This window comes from Ceratotherium simum, chromosome 9, assembly GCF_057802395.1.
Source record: "Ceratotherium simum simum isolate JZ-2026a chromosome 9, ASM5780239v1, whole genome shotgun sequence".
In the NCBI taxonomy this organism is placed as follows: Eukaryota; Metazoa; Chordata; class Mammalia; order Perissodactyla; family Rhinocerotidae; genus Ceratotherium; species Ceratotherium simum.
In genome coordinates this window covers 79682850-79700009 of record NC_141908.1, presented here as the reverse complement: position 1 = coordinate 79700009, position 17160 = coordinate 79682850, and positions in this window count along the sequence as shown.

Here is a 17160-nt window from a genome sequence, read left to right as displayed (position 1 = left end):
TGACCCCATTCTCAGCTCTAGAAGTAGGTTCTGATTCACCTAAGCTAGGGGTCTGCAAACTTTTCTGGTCCTGCAAAGGGCCAGATAGTAAATATCTTAGGGTTGTCAGCTACATAAGTCCCTGTCACATATTCTTTGTTTTTGTTTTTTATAACCCTTTAGAAATATAAAAACTTTTTTTGGTTTAATGGGTCATACAGAAACAGGCCACAGGCTGGATTTGGCCCATAGGCTATAGTTTACCAACCCTTGTCTAGACCGTCATAGTAACTTCACTCCCCTTGTCAGTAGCTGCTTTAGAAGAGGACATGTGATCCAATTCTAACCAATGAGATATAAGAGAGAATCTGTTGAGGACTCTTAAGAGAGGTTTCCTCATCTCTCCTGCCGCCAGGAAACTACTGCAATCATCTTTCTATATAAACCAAGAGAAGGCAGAGCCAGGAGACAATAGGGAAATGAAACCAGACCCTCAATTGCACCGTGCCTGGAGCCCATCCCGCTTCTGAACTTACTGCTGTGTGGGATAATAACTTTCATCACTGTGTAATCCAGTCTGAATCAGTATTTTCATTTGCCTGTAGACCAAAGCCCAAATTCTAGTTGATCGAGATGGTAATGACTTCAGGGAGGATGAGAAGAGGAACAAAGAGAATTCCTGGAAGGGTAAGATGGCAGAAGATGTTTCCTCAGATTCCTGGATACCCTGTCCTTACCTTTATCCTCTTCAACCCCCTCTCAGATTTCAATTATAAAGATCATCTAAATGAGTACTAATTATTTTGGTTTTAAAAACCAAAGGATTTTGGAGGTGAAAGAGATATTAAGATAATCTACTGTGATTCCTTTATGCGATGGATGAAAAAGTAGAGCCCAAAGAGAAGTAATTTGTCCCTAATCATGCAGCTATTTGGTGGCAGAGACGGGATGAGAAACCGGATCTCAAATCCAAGTCTATAAACTGAAACAAGAGACCCAAAGTCTACACACTAGGAGACGTGGTCCCCCAACCATGTGCTTATCATGAAAACCTAGAATCAAGATTTCCCTTTGAACATCAAGACATCTTATTAGAATCAGGCATAAAATCACACATCTGTGCATTAGTCAGTGTTCTCCAGAGAAAAATGAGATGAGAGAGAAATTGGCTATTATAAGAAATTGGCTCATGCCATCATGGAGGCTGACAGGTCCCAAGATCTGTGGTCAGTACACTGGGGACCCAGAAGAGCCGATGTGTGTGCCAGTGCAAAAGCTGGCATGTTTGAGACCCCAGAAGAGCCTATGTTTCAGTTCAAGTCTGAAGGCAAGAAAAAACCAATGTCCCACTTCGAAGGCAATCAGGTAGAAGGAGTTTCTTCTTATCCACAGCCTTTTTTGTTCTATTCAGACCTTCAGCTGATTGGATGAGGCCCACCCACATTAGAGAGGGCAATCTGCTATACTCAGTCTAAATTTTAATGTTAATCTCATCCAAAATCACCCTCACAGACACACCTAGAACAGTGTTTTACCAAATATCTGGGCACCCCATGGCCCAATCAAGTTGACACAAAATTAACCATCACTGGATTTCTTGGTTTGGGTAAAAGGGAGTTGGAAGTACACACACAGCCCCCAACACACCTACCTTTGACCCATGCCACTGGCCCAGAAGCTATGGAGGACCGTGGTGCCACGGGAAGAAGAGGTATCAAGGCTTCCATTCCGAGCCTATTTTTTTGGAGTTGGAGAAGAAGGTGAATAAACTAGAGCTAAAAACAATAACCTTGTTTACAGTAGAATTTGAAATGTAAATCCTGACATTTAAGAAGGAAATGGAAAAAAGAATAAAAAGGTAAGATCTGGCTTAGAGAAATTGACTCTTAAATTGTAAGGAGGATTTTGGAAAGGCAGAGAGATTTATGAGAACAGCACTATGTCTTTGTGGTTTTTCTTGAAAGCAAGGGTCCCCAAGTCTTGATGACAAAGAGCCATTTTTCATTCCCCCCATGTCTTGTGCTCCCAAGTGTGGTGGAGCAAGGAGGGAAAAAAGCCACAATAGAAAATAGAGTGGAGGAAGGGGCCCTTCCTTGCTGAGTGGAATTTTGGCGAACCACAGAGTTGTAAAGGTCTTAGAGCCCCACTATGAAACGACGTAAGACCTATGGTTGGGGTTAATCGGCATTGACACCTAACACCCTGTAAATGTTTGAAAACCAAGATAACAGGAAGAAAAAATAAGAAGGAGCTCTACAGAAGTCACACAGAGTAATAAGTTTACAAAAAATTAGAAGTAACGTCAGCACTTTGTAATGGGAAGTGAAAGACAGATGAGGAAGTCACTATTTTAAAAAACCGAGAGAGGCCCCACGAAAGTAAAGGTTCGATTCATGGCCTTCAATGAAACTTCCTCTGAAACTGTCGAGTGATGGACAGGAATTATTTTTAGGTACAGCACATTTTGCGATTTCATTGCCTAGGCTGCATATTTAGTGAATTTTCAGGCCACTAAGTGGTTTACATGGCCTGGAAAGTCCAATCAGGCAGGAAGGAGGCCTGGCCATTAATTGAGGATGTGACTCGATGGCTCATGCCGGCACTGATGTTCGGGAGAACACCCAATACGACCACAAATGTAACACACCTGAGCAGCAATATCCTGTTTTTGAAAAATTAAAAAGAGGTTGGTTAATTACCACACTTTGGAGATCAAATCTAGTTACACCCTTCTAGGCTGACAACCTTCTTCCTATTAAATAATGTACATGGAAACCTCCCAAAAAGGCTACACAAGACCCCCATCCTACCTGAGCATCCTTCTCTTCACCTTCTGCAGGATCAAAAAAAGGGAGAACGGGTATCTGATTTCGAGGCCCCAGAAATGGCACCTTTTTGCCTGACTTCGTTCAGAACTGTGGCAAGGGGTAGAAAGATTGGAAGCAGCATATTTGGAATTGGGCTGTAAATTAAATGAAAGAGACAGAAGTAAAATTGCCCAATATCTGCTTACTATCCATGCCATTGTCAAGGAACTGAATTATTATTGGCTTAGCAGAGTTAGCTTCTCAGGAGTCTCCCCTCCGGAGCAATTCTCACCACCACCACAACTGTCACCCCCCTCCAGGGACCAGCAGGAGTGAACCACAGGCCCCGAGCAAGAGGAGGAGAATAGTGGAGGGGTCAAGAGTCTTGACTGATGTTTTCCCAAGCTGGATTATTACACTAAAATAGATTTACTATATATTTTAACTTTAGGGAATAACGATTTTGTTTCTTTTAACAAGAGTTAAATGCTGTGGTATTTGGAGACATGATTGCATAAATTGTATAATATTTAAAATACTGAGAAGGCCAAAGACATTACCACGTTGGAACCTCACAATAACATTTGTGGTAGGTATGATTATCTTCTCTGTCCTTTATATAAGAAAGGAAAGGGGGACTCAGAGACACAAATCAAACTATCCAGCACTAATTTCGAGGCCTGGCTGGGAGGTAAGATTCCAGAGGGCTTGTCCTTTCCAGTTACCGTTAGACCTTTCTTCAAAATTGAGAAAGGGGAGAGCCAGCCCTGATGGCCTAGTGGGTAAAGTTTGGTGCGCTCTGCTTTGGCAGCCTGGGTTCAGTTCCTGGGCACCGAACCACACCACTCATGTGTCAGTAGCCTTGCTATGGTGGCAGCTCACACAGAAGAACTAGAAAGACTTACAACTGGAATATACAGCTGTGTACTGGGGCTTTGGGGAGGAAAAAAAAAGACAGAGGAAGATTGGCAATAGTTGTTAGCTCAAGGTGAATCTTTCCCACCAAAAAAAAAAAAAAAAAATTGAGAAAGGGAAGAGGAGAGGGAGAAAAAAATATAGGAAAATTTTAAAAGACATTTGGTTTTTTTTTTCCTACAGTTCTTTAGATCCCCTGAACACTTGAGTGCCAAACATTTTATAAATAATAACAGCTAATATACACATAGGTAAGCAATCTGGTGCTAACGATAAGCAACATTTTTTAACAACCTCTAAAGTAGCTGCTTATCTATCAGGTTTTCTTCTCTTTTTTTCTGGGTAAAACGTATAGAGAAAATAAAGCTATAGCTCTCTTTCGCTTTACTAATAAATGTGCTTTATTAAAGATGACTTTAAAGGAAATGTCACGCCCAAATCCCATTGGTTTTCACAATAAGCAGTGAGAGATATTCCCATGAGAAAAGATATGTGGGGGAGGCCGACTTAATAACCCTCAGCAGGAAAGCAGTTATGTCTGCCTCTGCTTTGGACAGTCTCAGTCCAGTGTGTTCGGTGCTTTGAGCCAGCGCCAGTGCTGAAGGGGACAAGATGGGGTATTTTGTTCTTGGCTGGCAAGGTTCAGATGCTGAGCAAGCGGACAAGCTAAGACCAAGTAGACCTGGGGGTCAGTGGGTATTTGGAGGGATAGGCGAAGGCTGTTCAGGAAAAGGAAACTGAATGAAGGAAGTCTCTGTTTGTGTACACGTGAGATGGGGAACAGCACTTCACACAGCCAGCGTCCCCATGTCTCATGCTTCGGAACTCGAAGCATTTCAGGTGGTAGAGAGAGTCTAACATTATACCCTGGTTCATCCTCTCAGCAGACCACTCTCCATCTTAAGGAACTTGCTTATGCTGAAAAGAGGGAGGCTTTCTGACCACATTCCTCAGAAATGATGTGAGAGCTAGATCACATCCTCAGCTAAGCTGGAGGCCTGGTCAGAAAAGAGGTGGGCCCTGGAGCAGACAGACAAGAACCCAGCATGGGAGTCCATGTCCTCAGTGACCCAGAACAAAGACAAAAGGCCCCGAGGCTTACATGGCCCCAAAGTGACTTTCCGTGCCCATGCCATCTGTTACCGAGTAATCTCCAAGCTCCTGAGTCTCCCTTCACCACCCACAGTCATCTGCCTTTCCCTAACCAACACATTTTCTTTTTTGTCTGTGTTTCCTTTGAGTCCAAGTGTCCCTTCCTTGGTTCTCAGCATCCCTCTGTTGACTGGTCCCATTTATAAAGCCTGATAACCCGGAACCGTAATGCCCCACTTGACCACATCACATCGTAATAGACAACCTAAATAACTCCTGATGTTCAGAGTTTCTGGTGCTGTAAAATGAGATCGTCATCTTCTTGCTTAGTTCTCCAAGTTCGCATTTAAAGATGAGTGACTTAAAGAGGGATCTGGAAACTTGAAGAGAAAACACAGAAGTACTTCCCTGTCCTCATTTTATTCCACAGTTGGCCATGACAAGAAATGTTCAATTGTAAGGAGCAACTTGCTCTGATTGAGCACTTTGTCTGTGGTTCTCGGCCCGGGCTACACAATAGAGTCACCTGGGAAGCTTTGAAAAAATAATGCTTGTGTGTCAACCTGGTGGTTCTGACTCAAGTGGTCTGAGTTGGAACCCAAGCAACAATAGTTTTTAAAAGATCCCCCAGTGGTTGTAATGAACAGCTCGGGGTGAGAACCACTGCTAACTGCATAAATAGTGCCTCACCACAGCCATTTTTACAAGTCAGAATTCTTTGTTCATCTCTGAGGAAAGTGGCTCAAAGGAGATGTTTCCCTGATTCACGGGCTGCTCTTGCCTGTCACGTACACTTTCTTCATAATTGACAGACTGGTGCTATGACTCATCCCCAAAGTCAAAACAGCCCAAATTCCATTTTAGGTAGATCTGAACAACTACAACAATTTTCATCCTCCTGCATTTGAAAAGTGCATTCTACTTTACACATCATTTCCCAGATGAAGTCTGTCATTCGATCCTCATCCCAATCCTGAAGTCAACAAGTCAGATGTTACTCTCCCATTTTAAAGAAGAAGAAACCAATGCCTAAAGAGAGGGAGTGATTTCCCCAGGGTCACACCGAGGGAAAGTGGCAGAATTGGGTTTAGAACGGGTCTCATATCTCAGTCTGGTCTTCTTTGCAGCGCCCCCTGCTGCTCACAGCCAAGTTCACTACCCAATCCTCTTGACCCAGTACTATGCCCTGCCTTTGTCTGCCTTCACTACACTTCTCAATCCTAAGGTGCATGCGATCACCTGCGGATCTTGTTAAAAATGCAGAATCTGCGTCCCCAGGTTTGGGGTGGGGCCGAAGGTTCTGCATTTTTAACTTTCTCCGATTAACACCAATGCTGCTGGTCCATGGACCATACTTTGAGTAATAAAGTCATCACAAAATAGTTCAAATAATATTGAAGAAAAGAATTAAACTGAGCTTCACTTTTCTTCTGGATGCTCGTGAGACAACACATTTATTGAAGCAAATCATCAGATCCTTGGCAGTTCTCTCTCTGGCTAGAATATGTTTCTCGTTTGGCAGCCAGGTCATCATTGTGCTCATGTCTGGAATCGGATCAACAGCTGGAGTTGCAGCAGCCACTGGCTATAACTTCTCTCTCTCTCTCTCTCTCTCTCTCTCTCTCTCTCTCTGTCTCTCTCTCTGCTCTGCTTCTAGTTCTCAGGCCAACAGGATAAGCCCAACAAGATGGCCAGTGGGCCATCTGGCCATGCAGCTGGCCTGGGCTCCTGAGTCTGAGAACACAATAGTGATTCACTGTGTGCAATCCAAGTCCTTAGATGACATCTTCAGGGTCTGGAAACAAACTGCCAGGAACAGTTATAATACAACTGTTGGTCTTGAAACCCGTTAAAATAGTGTTGTACTAGCATTGATGGAGATATTCTTTTTCAGTTTATTCTTATCCATAAAATAATCTAATTGTTAAATATCTTTGCAACATGTAAGAGTGTCTCAAAGAGCACAAAGGACAAGGACTCCAAGACTTGGGTTTAGTTCCATCCTTGCTGTGGACTAGATACCTTGGGGCAAATGTTACAAGCTTTCCATCCTTTAAAAAATTCAATGATAAAACTATAGGCTCTCCAACAATCTTTCTTAGCACTAATACTCTTTGAGTCAGTGGTTCTATCTCCACAAAGTAGGAGAAATGATTTTAGAGAAACTTTATCTCTCTTCTACTTATCTGTTTCCGCCAAAAAAGCATCCTATATTCCAATTCCCCCACACGCCATTTGGTCATTGCTCACTATACTATGGAGCCATCCAATCCTACACAGTCATTTTTAAGAACTACCATTTGTATGTCATCCAATCGTAAAAGGTGCCATTGAGAATGCAGGGCTCTGTCTTAACACCCACCCTCAATCCCGTTTGAACTGGATTCTCCTTTCCTCCCAGTCGCCTCTGACCCTCCCTTTGCATCCCCCCTGCATTTTGATGAACCCATATATTAACTTCCACAGTGTTGTTAAAGGATAATATTTTGAAATAATGATTCATTTTTTCCCTCCCAGTGTCATTCCCTTTCACTTCTTCTCTCTACCTCCCTCCTCATAGTCCCATAATTTGCCTCTGCTCTTCTTTGCCTTAGGGAAAGAATGTGACAGAGGGAAAGGCAGAACTACTCCCATTAGTCTTTCCGCCTTTGTTTCACAGAAGTCCTCAAGGTAAGGGAGGCTCTCAAAGAAGCCTGAACAGAGGATTTCCCTCAGCCCCTAAAGACACTCACTCCCCCAGGGGTCAGGGGGAGAGAGAGGTAGGTGGGGGGGGGGCGGTATCTATACCTTCCTCCCTGGTGCCACCACCCGGAAGGCAGTAGGACCTCAGAGAAGGAAGGGAATGGCTGTAAGGTGCACACAGGCCACTGGAACAAGAGACAGCCTGACCCAAGATACCCCTGCCCCAAGCTGAGCATGGAAGTGGCTGAGAGCCGCTATTCCTGAAGGGTTAAGAAATCAGAAACAATGGAACTAGACAGGTGTGGAAGGACCTGATGACAGCCTACCCCAGCATCTTAACGTTGCACAAGATCCAGAAGTATGACACAGTCCTGGGGAGAGAGGGGGAAACCCCAGAGAGGACTGAGGTTAAGGTTTCTTTCCACTAGCCTAGCAGAATGAAGCTTGCAGTCAAAAATTAAAATCTGAAATTGAGTTACTAAAATGAAGAAAATGAACGGAAATATACATTATTCCTCCCTAAGATTTGTACCTGCTCTACATCCACAGGGCGTTGTATTATATTGCCTTGCATGAGCAGCTCCAGCAGGAATCTACTCTTCAAAATACTGGGGAATCCAGTGACTATTCATTAAGTATTCCTTGCGAGAGCTAGGCATCCTGGAAGGACTAGGCTCTAGCATCCTAGAGCCATGCATGGCATAAAGCAGCCTCTATGACTATTGCTTACTGGCTGGCTGGTGGTCTGAATGACCAGCATACTTAATGAAGCATTGAAACAACTCTCTTCCTTTATTTTATTGTATTAGTTTGAATACAGAAGGTAGAAAACTATTCTAATCAGTAAAATGTGAGCCAAGAGTGGGCCCTTAACAATAACATTTCCAGATCCATTTCCTCAGATTATTCCAAAGATCTAGCCTGCAAGAATTCAATCATTTTCACCAGAGAGCTGACCCTGGAAGGCAGACGGCTGCTCTATGTGGCTTTACAAGATCTATAAAGGCATTAACAGTTTTGAAGCTCTAGGACCACTGTGAAATCTGGGATGCTGTGTTCTGAAGTGAGAAATTCACCCTCGGCAGCTGTGCTGTAACCAGGTACGCCCCAGTGTTAACTGAGATTGAAAATAGCCTTTCAAGAGCCTTAGGGCCTCCTTTTAACATTACAGTTCATGTTGCTAAAAATATTCCTAAACCTCTCCCTTTTGATAATTTGAGAGAGGAGGTATTACACTGAGAAATAGCTGAATCATGACCACTTCCCTCCTGGAAGTCCTGGATGAGCCCAGCCAAGGCGTCAGAGTCCCTGAGTGGCAGCCATATTGGATTCTGTCTGTTGCTGCAGAGGTCTCTCTCCTCCGGGCCAAGACACACTTCAAACAGCTTCTGTGTCTCTTCTTGTCTGAAAAAGTGACGTGATTTCACATTTCAGATCTTTAACAGTCACTGCTTAAAGTACTAACTCACCACCCACAGATCCTGTTCCGTTGTTTTCTTTCTCTTAAAAAATGTTTTTTAATGGGGCTTGGAATTTGAAGTTAAAGCAAGAAAACAGGGAAGAGAGATGATTCAGTACTCAATCCCAAATGGCAGAGTTGTGACACTGGGTCTTATTTCCATATCAATCCTGATGCCTGATGAGAATGCGTTCCTTACTGAAGTTTGAAATCCTAGCTATATGTAGCCCACTGCACAGATGATTTTACTGTATACATGAAACCCGAAGCAGAAAGAAGGAAGGAGTGAGATCAGTTTTTACTACACACTCCTGGTAGAAGGCAAAAGGCTCTGCAGACTAGTCAAAATGACAAGAACCTCCTGTCTCTATGTTTCAAAAGGCAGCCAGGAAAAGAGAAGCTGTAGATGCACTGTCTAACCAGGCAGAAGCTGAAGCTAGATCACGGGTAAGGATAGAAATGCCCCCAGCCTGCCAAGCCTGCATGCTCTTGCACACACTCAGGTAGGTCACTTGCAGTTAGTTGTCCTGTCTCTGAAATCCTCCCTTTTCTCTGAATGCCCACACAGTCACGCAGTCTGAGCTTAGGCCTGTGTGCTGCCTGCTCCCCCTTTCAGATCTTACAAGTGGAGGTAATAATAGTTCCTACCTCATCTTATGAAGATAAACTAAAGAATTTAATTTTAAGGATTTAAAACAGTTTAGGTACATAGCCAGCTCTAAATATCTGTAATTATTATCCTTGAAGACTCTGAAGGGTTTTTCTTAAACACACACGCAAAGATCCCACTTGTCAATATTACAGAAATGCCATTTTCAATGGATATATCATGATTATTCTAGAACCTATAGGTTAATTGCTTGTTCTTTGTCAGGGTCTTCTCCTGAGCCCACCATCATTTCCCCTGCAGGTCCTCGGACAGAGCAGCCTTTGTGATCACCCACCTCATTTATAGCTTCTTCATCAAACAGTCAAAAAGAAACTCATAGGCATCAAACTGAATCTAAGCTGAGCCCATTGACCCAGAAGCGATCCCTTATTCTCAGCCTGAGAAAGTTCTCTGCCAGCCTACCAGCAACAGAAGGAAATGCTGACTCTGCGACTGGACAGAGACAGCTTGGGGATCTCTGACTATAGGTGTAATCAACGAGGAGGTGGCTGAAGATTTTTCAGGCGTAGCTGTGCTGGTAGGAGTGGTCCCGGGGAATCTCAAAGCATGACCAAATCTCAACAGAAATGACCAGTGCTCAGCTCCTCTCCTCGCTCCTTGCCCTCTTTTCTTATACTAGGACTTGAGGCCAAACAGACTACCAAGGGTTATGACAGCAGCAGATTTCTATAGCAAGGAGGCTATCATTCCTAATTAAGAGTGGTTGTTAGGACAAACAGAAAATTTATCAAGTTGGGGCAGATATCACAGCTCCAGGGTGACTGCAAAATCAAGCTTATTCCTACTCAAAAATGGCTGCTAGGACACTGAGTGGATCCTCCATAGGTTTCCAGTCCAGCTTTTCACAGGCTTCCAAGGGTTTCAGCCAACAGACAGCCCATTTCATTTCTGACAAACATTCGATAGTGTTCTTTTAGTGTGGCCTGTCCCTCAGCTGTTTCTGATCCTGAAATCAGAGCAGTTCACCTTACAGCTCTGGACTTGGACTAAAGACAGTAGTTTAGGGTTGTAAACATTTAAGTAATTCTGACTTCTTGAGCAGCCACCAACTATCAAATGATCTCCTCTTGCTTACTCCCCTCAACGTTTCTCACCCCACTAGCGCTCATCTCAGTTCTTCTCTTCCTTCTCACAAAATCTCATGCCTTTTCTTCTTCTCCATCCTTCCCAGTCCCAAACCTGTCTTAACTTAATGGCTGTGTGGAGGTAGATGATCAGATTCTGTGCAAGCTTCTTGAGAGATGTTACCAAGAATACCTTTGTGCAACATGTTCTTATTATGCATTATGCAAGGTACTAGAGGAGATACAGCAGAACTATCAGGCATAGGCTTGATCTCAGGAAGCTTATAATTATTATTAATCTTCTCTAATGCACACCTCCCACTCTCCTATGTTCTAAGAAAATGCTTAGTAAATTCCATGTGTGAAGAGTGATGTTATGGCATAATATGGTGACAATAAATGGGTGCTAAATAAATTCCTCATTTTCCCAATCCCAGCCCAGCAAAAGCATTAAGTATCTCCCAGAAGTATCTCCACTAAGTGGGTCTTTGAATGAGAAAAGCCATCACATCAGATGAGGGGATCATCAAATGTATGAATATACACAAATGAATTAGTGGCTTTTCTCTAAATCATGAATCTGAAGTCCTTTTGCTAATTCTTGACAAATGGGCCAAGTTCAGGCTGTGCATCCTTTTAAAAAGACTCACATCTGTTTCTTGTAATTCATTAAGTAGCAAAATGCCGCTGTAACTGGTTCTATGCAACTATGTTTAATATGGCTCTGTTTTCAGTAGTCTGAATGGTGTTCTCTCAGAGGGACAGTGTCTTTATTCATTTAGCTGTAGCTGTCCTGTTATTAGAAGTGTGTCTTTGAAACAGACTTATAATGTTGGGAAGGAAGGAAAAAGCACCCAGAAGAAAAAAAATTAAGCATATATCATATTTTTCTTAATGCTCTTTGCCCCCTACACAAATATTAAATACATCATACTCCTCAGAAAGTCTTTATAAGAGGTGTAGTTACCAAAAGAGTAGACTATCATGAAACTGAGTCTAAGTGGACCAGCTTCTATTCCTGATTGCTCAAACATTGACAGACCTTCACATGATGCCTCTGCCCTCATGGAAGACAGAATAATGCTTCTGCTTATCTTAGAATGCTAAAAATGGCAAACAAATCCTCCCACTCAAAGAAAATGAATATTTTTCTTATCATGATTTTTAGTCCAATATCTCATTCAAGGCATCGTTTTGTAGCATGGAGAGTCCAAGATTTTGAATGGCAGTAAGGAAAGAAATTGGAGAGAACGTCCTGATGGAATATTTCAACAGAGATGAAGAGAAGGATTGTTAGGTCCATCTGATAAGGCTTCAACGTGGGGAAATGAATGGCTGCTTTGGGGAGAAGGGACTTTAGCTAAATGACTTCTTGAGTCCCTTCAAGCTCTGGTGTTGACTGATTCCATAAGAATAATGTGACTGTGTTTTTAAAAATATTGTGGTGACCAGATTTGCTAAGGAGATAACATGAAGGAAAATCTGAGTAGTGAGTGCAGCTGCCTGTCAATCATAGAGCAATTCAATAGGTGAAACAGAAAGAGGTCTCTTGAGAAATGGTTGGCCACAGGGTGCAACACCTCATCACATTTCTGGCTGGCGAAACCCTCCTGCTTTGCTGAGAAGGGCTCATTTGCTGAGGCTTTACAGATGTAGAAACATGGACTCAGCAGGTTGCAAAGCCAATTGCCAGTTTCAGTCCTGTCACTTACAAGAAGAATTTGAGAACCAATTTAGAAATGAATTGTGCTCCTTCCCTCCCTTGATTAGCACACCTCACTCAACCCATTCTGACTGTTCCAAGTGTGTGGTCTCGGGCCTAATTTGTTGCGGAGCTTATGCATTGAGTTCTTCCCAGAAAGCAAAGCTCTGAGGTTTGGGGGGCGGGGAGGAAGTAGGAGATAAGGGTGTCTATTAAAAAATCACACGACTTTTCTTTCATTCAATAATAAAAATTAATGTTCTAGCAAGAAGGAACTAGGAGCATAGTCTGTGTTGAATAAATTTTACTTGCTTGTTTTGAAACGTATAGGACAATACTTATATTAACATTTATGTTTCTTAACAAATATACCACAGAGATACTACCACAATAAGATGAAGCTGAAAATAGATGGAACAATTAAAAACATCTTATCAGAAGATCCGTGCCTAATATGACTCTGTTTCTTGACTAAGTTAATTAACATCCCTAAACGTTGACCTTCTCATCTGTAAACCGTGACTGTCCTGGAACTGTCTACTTCTCAGGGCGGTTATGATGAGCAGAGGAAATACCATTTCCTTTGACTACTACATTTCAGCAATGAGCATGAAAATACTTTCAAAACAGAAATGTGTTCCCTAAATGGAAGGTATTGAGAAATTTTGGGCCCAGAGCAGTTAAATCACTTGCATGAAACTGGCAGCTAATAAGTGATGGGTCCGGCCTCAGAGCTGGCCGTCTTTGTTATCCAGCAATATCTCCTCACTAGACTCTGTTACTTTTCTGATTTCTCCATGTGAACCAATGGTGAAACCAAGAGAGCACTTTCAAAAGACACGCTTTAGAAAGAACCACTATGCTCAGGCCTTTACTACCCAAAAGGAATTGAACGAGTTTAACATCAAAATGTAGAACAGACCTATCTGAATGGTCTTCTTCTACTAAAGTGACTGAATATTCTGCTTTGAAGCCAATGGTTGGGAAACATGTAGACACACCCTCAAGGCTGTCCTCTTGTGGTGACTCACACCTCTCTTCCCCAAATCATCCCCCAAGGAGGCACGTGAATTTCTGCCATCTCCCCTGTCTACCCAACCTCTCCCCTGGCAGGAGCCACAAGCCAGGTATGCTTCCAGCCGCTTGAGGAACTCCCTTAATGGAATTTTGTGCTTCAAGCTTGTTCTTAAAATATGCAGAATTCCGGAATACAGCTTCTTCTTATAGTATTTCCTGGGGAATAGATTGCAGGTCCATACCTTGTAAGTAAATGTTCTACAACACTTTAAGGGTTTCTCCTTACACCGTATTGATCTTAATTTCATTCAGTGGTGATTTTAGAACCATTTTCGTATTCAATCCACCACTCGTTCCACTAAGACTTTCACTGAAGACCTACTCTATGCCAGTCACTCCTTGGTGTCCAAGCTGTCACAGTGGAAAAAGCAGGCAGAGTGAAAAGAATATGTTTCCAAGACTCTATCACCACCAAAGACAAACCCATGAACAACATACAAATCCCTGACCATTGTAATTTATATCCAGGGTTATACTCAGAGTTAGCCAAGAGGCAGCTTGCTCAACATGGTTCATTTCCAGGACACAGGGACTTGAGATGTCCCTTCTATGAATGAGGACTGCTCCTTAATTCCACATTCAGGCTCTTAACAAAGGGAGGAAGCGAGGAAGGAAAGAAGAAATTGACCTTCGTATAAGCCATTTTCCATTTCCAATCTAACTCTGGGCTTCTTTTCTCAGAAGTTCCTGTCTTTTAAGTACTGAGCCGAATCAGATCACAGCCTGGCCTGTGCAGTGATGAGCAACTCCAGGGAGCTGCCTTGCACTTCCTACAGAGCACGCTCTGTGTCTGTCCCCCAGATTTACTCAATTTGAGCAACATCACGCACTGCTTACTCATGCCTGAGCCTTTTTGCTGATGTACTTGCACACGGCCAGGCATTTGTCACCTGGCATTTCTGTAATTTGTTTTTCCTCCCCAAGCGTGCTTCTCTACACTTGTTCTTAGTTGAAATTCATCTTGTTTATATCTGAAAACCTCTACAGCTTACCAAGGTCATTCTGAATTCTTATGATAGCTCTGACGGCTCTCAGACCTAGGAGGGACCTTGGAGATAGCAAGTCTGACAAGCACCCTGACGCTGTAGAGGAGGAAACAGAGAGCCAGAGGCACAGAAGACGTTTCCAAGGATGGTGATATGTCAGTTAGGATCTCAGCACCAAAAAGAATTCATCTCAGATGGTTCAACTGAAGAATCTTGAATAAGGGGACAACTTACAGAGCTGTGCACAGGGTTACGGGAAAACAGGGATGCTGAGACCCTCAGCGACCAGCGATAGCAGACAGTCTTTACTTTCCCTAAGGCTCAGGAGAAGGAGAAAAACAGTGACCCGAGCTCAGTGAGAGCAGGAAGCAAGGGAAAGGAGCCACCCAACCAGAGTTGCAGTCAGGGAAGGACACAACTACTCTCCTAGACGCTGTGTCAAGGCAGGGACGTCTGGGAGAAATACCCCAGTCACGGCCTTCTCACTCTCAGCTCCTGCTGGTGCCTCCGCTGGTCGATTGCCAGAGGACAAGGAAGGCAGTTGAGGTGGTCCAGTCAGGTCAGCTTCCCTGGCACAGAGAGGAGCCAGAAAGCATGGGCATAGATCTGGAGGAAAATAACCAGTGGATACAGTGATTTCAATCACCCAGCATGAATGCACATCTCCATTTTAACCAGTATTGTCTTATTACAAAGGTTCTATCTGCCTAACAAATATTTGCTGAAAGGGAAAAGAAGGAGAGGTGGAAGAAAGGAAGGCAAACAGGAAAAATGCAGAACTGTCCTAGGCCGGGCACTGTACCGAGTACTATGAAGGGTCATGCAGAAATAATAAAAGTATTCTGTAGTAATATACTTACTACATATATTACTACATGATATAGTGTTTAGCCCATGCCGGGCCCATTCTAAGCACTCTGTATACACCCACTCATTTGATCTGCAGCCTCACTCTATAGATGAGGAAACTGAGGCCTGAGCTTGGAGCAGGACTCGCCCCAGTCTCCCCCTGCAGAGGTCAGGCTTCACTCCCACCCCACACCACCTCTGTAAAGTAACAGTCTCTCGGGAAATTCCTTATGTATTTGGGGAGGTAGTAATACTAGTGCGTGAAAACTTAATTCTGAGAGTTAAACAATAACAAATTACATCATTGCAAGACAGCATGAGAGTGAGTTTAGGATGGGAGCTCAGCTGAGGCTGGAGCACGTAGTGAAGACTATCAAACAATGCCTGAGCCTGACGCGGCTCCGGGCCACTGCAGACCTGCTGAGGCAGAGCCCAGAGCAGGATCCGGTCTCCCAGCTCCCAGCAAGGACTGCTAGTCCCCTCGCCCTTGACAATGTGCTTCTCAGAGCTCCACACAAGTTCCCTGAGCGACAGAGCTCCGGAGCACAGGTCTGGGACCTCCCTCCGCAGGCCCTCAGGGCCACCTGGGCCAGCCTCCCGCCCTTGGGCCGGGGAATACTAATATGCTCTTTCGTCAAATGAAGCAACTCTTCTGTGCTCGTTTTCTGGATTCTGTGGAAAAGCCAGTGACCAATATTTTTAAGGAACTGGACACAGACTTGTAAACCTATGCACAGAAAAACATTCAAAGGATAGAATATAAGCAGAGTAGACTAATCTTGTACACTACACATTAATCTCTATTATCATCACTTTTGAATATAAGTTAGACTCTGGGGTGGATGGTTACATTTACTTTCTTAAGTATCTGTCTCTTAGAAACATGCAGTGTTTAATGAAACTATTAACAGAGGTCTTTTTGTTCGAGGACAAAGCAAGTAATCTTCTTTACATTTGCCCATGCATTTTGACCTTGAAGAGAATAGACATCACATTTGGTTTTATGATGTTGCTGTGTGGTTTTCAATTAGGTTTCTGTTATGTTCTGCAAGCAGAAAAACCAGTCTGTATCTAATTTAATACCTATAAATTTCCACAGATGGTCGCAGAATACTGCGTAGTCTAGGGGATAAAGATTTTTGCCGCATGTTTTCCAATTCATGACTTAAAATTGTGTTTCTACCACATTCTTTTATATTTAAAATTTCCATTCACTATTTTTTTTCCATAGACCATGATTATAAAATAATTCTCTCAGTTTCACTAGGCATAAAGACATCCGAGTTGAAAAATTTGTAGATTAGGCAGCCAAGTTTAGACAGAAATAGTTCAGCTGCGACCAAATAAAGACAACAGTGTTAGGGGCATTGTCAAAAGTCAAGTTCATGGAGACTAGTTTGATCCCAGTGTATATAATGCACCACAGAAGATGGAAGTTTCTGAAGCTGGAGCCAGCGACTCATGAAGTTCCTTATACATCTGCGAACGCTCCCAGACACAGCCTCGTTCTCCTCCTGCCTAAGCCTGTGCCAACGTGTTGAAGGGCACATATGGAGTGCAGGGTCTAAAGGAAAGAGCACCAGACTGACTTGAATTCAAATCCATCTCTGCCACTTATCATGATGAGACCTTAGGAAGTTATTTAACAAAGTAGAACTAGCATCTTCCTATCGAAAGGTTGGGTAGACAAACATGAGAAGGACTCTGCCGTTGCCCACAGCGAGCTCAATCCAGAGAGGATACCAGGCCATAGACAAGTGTTGATGCTGCAGAGGGGAAAGAGCTAGAAGAGGGAAGGGCCAAGTGCAGTGAGAGCATTTAAGAAGGCTCATGGAAGAAGGGACATTGAGCCGAGTCTTGTAAAAGACAAGAAGTGGT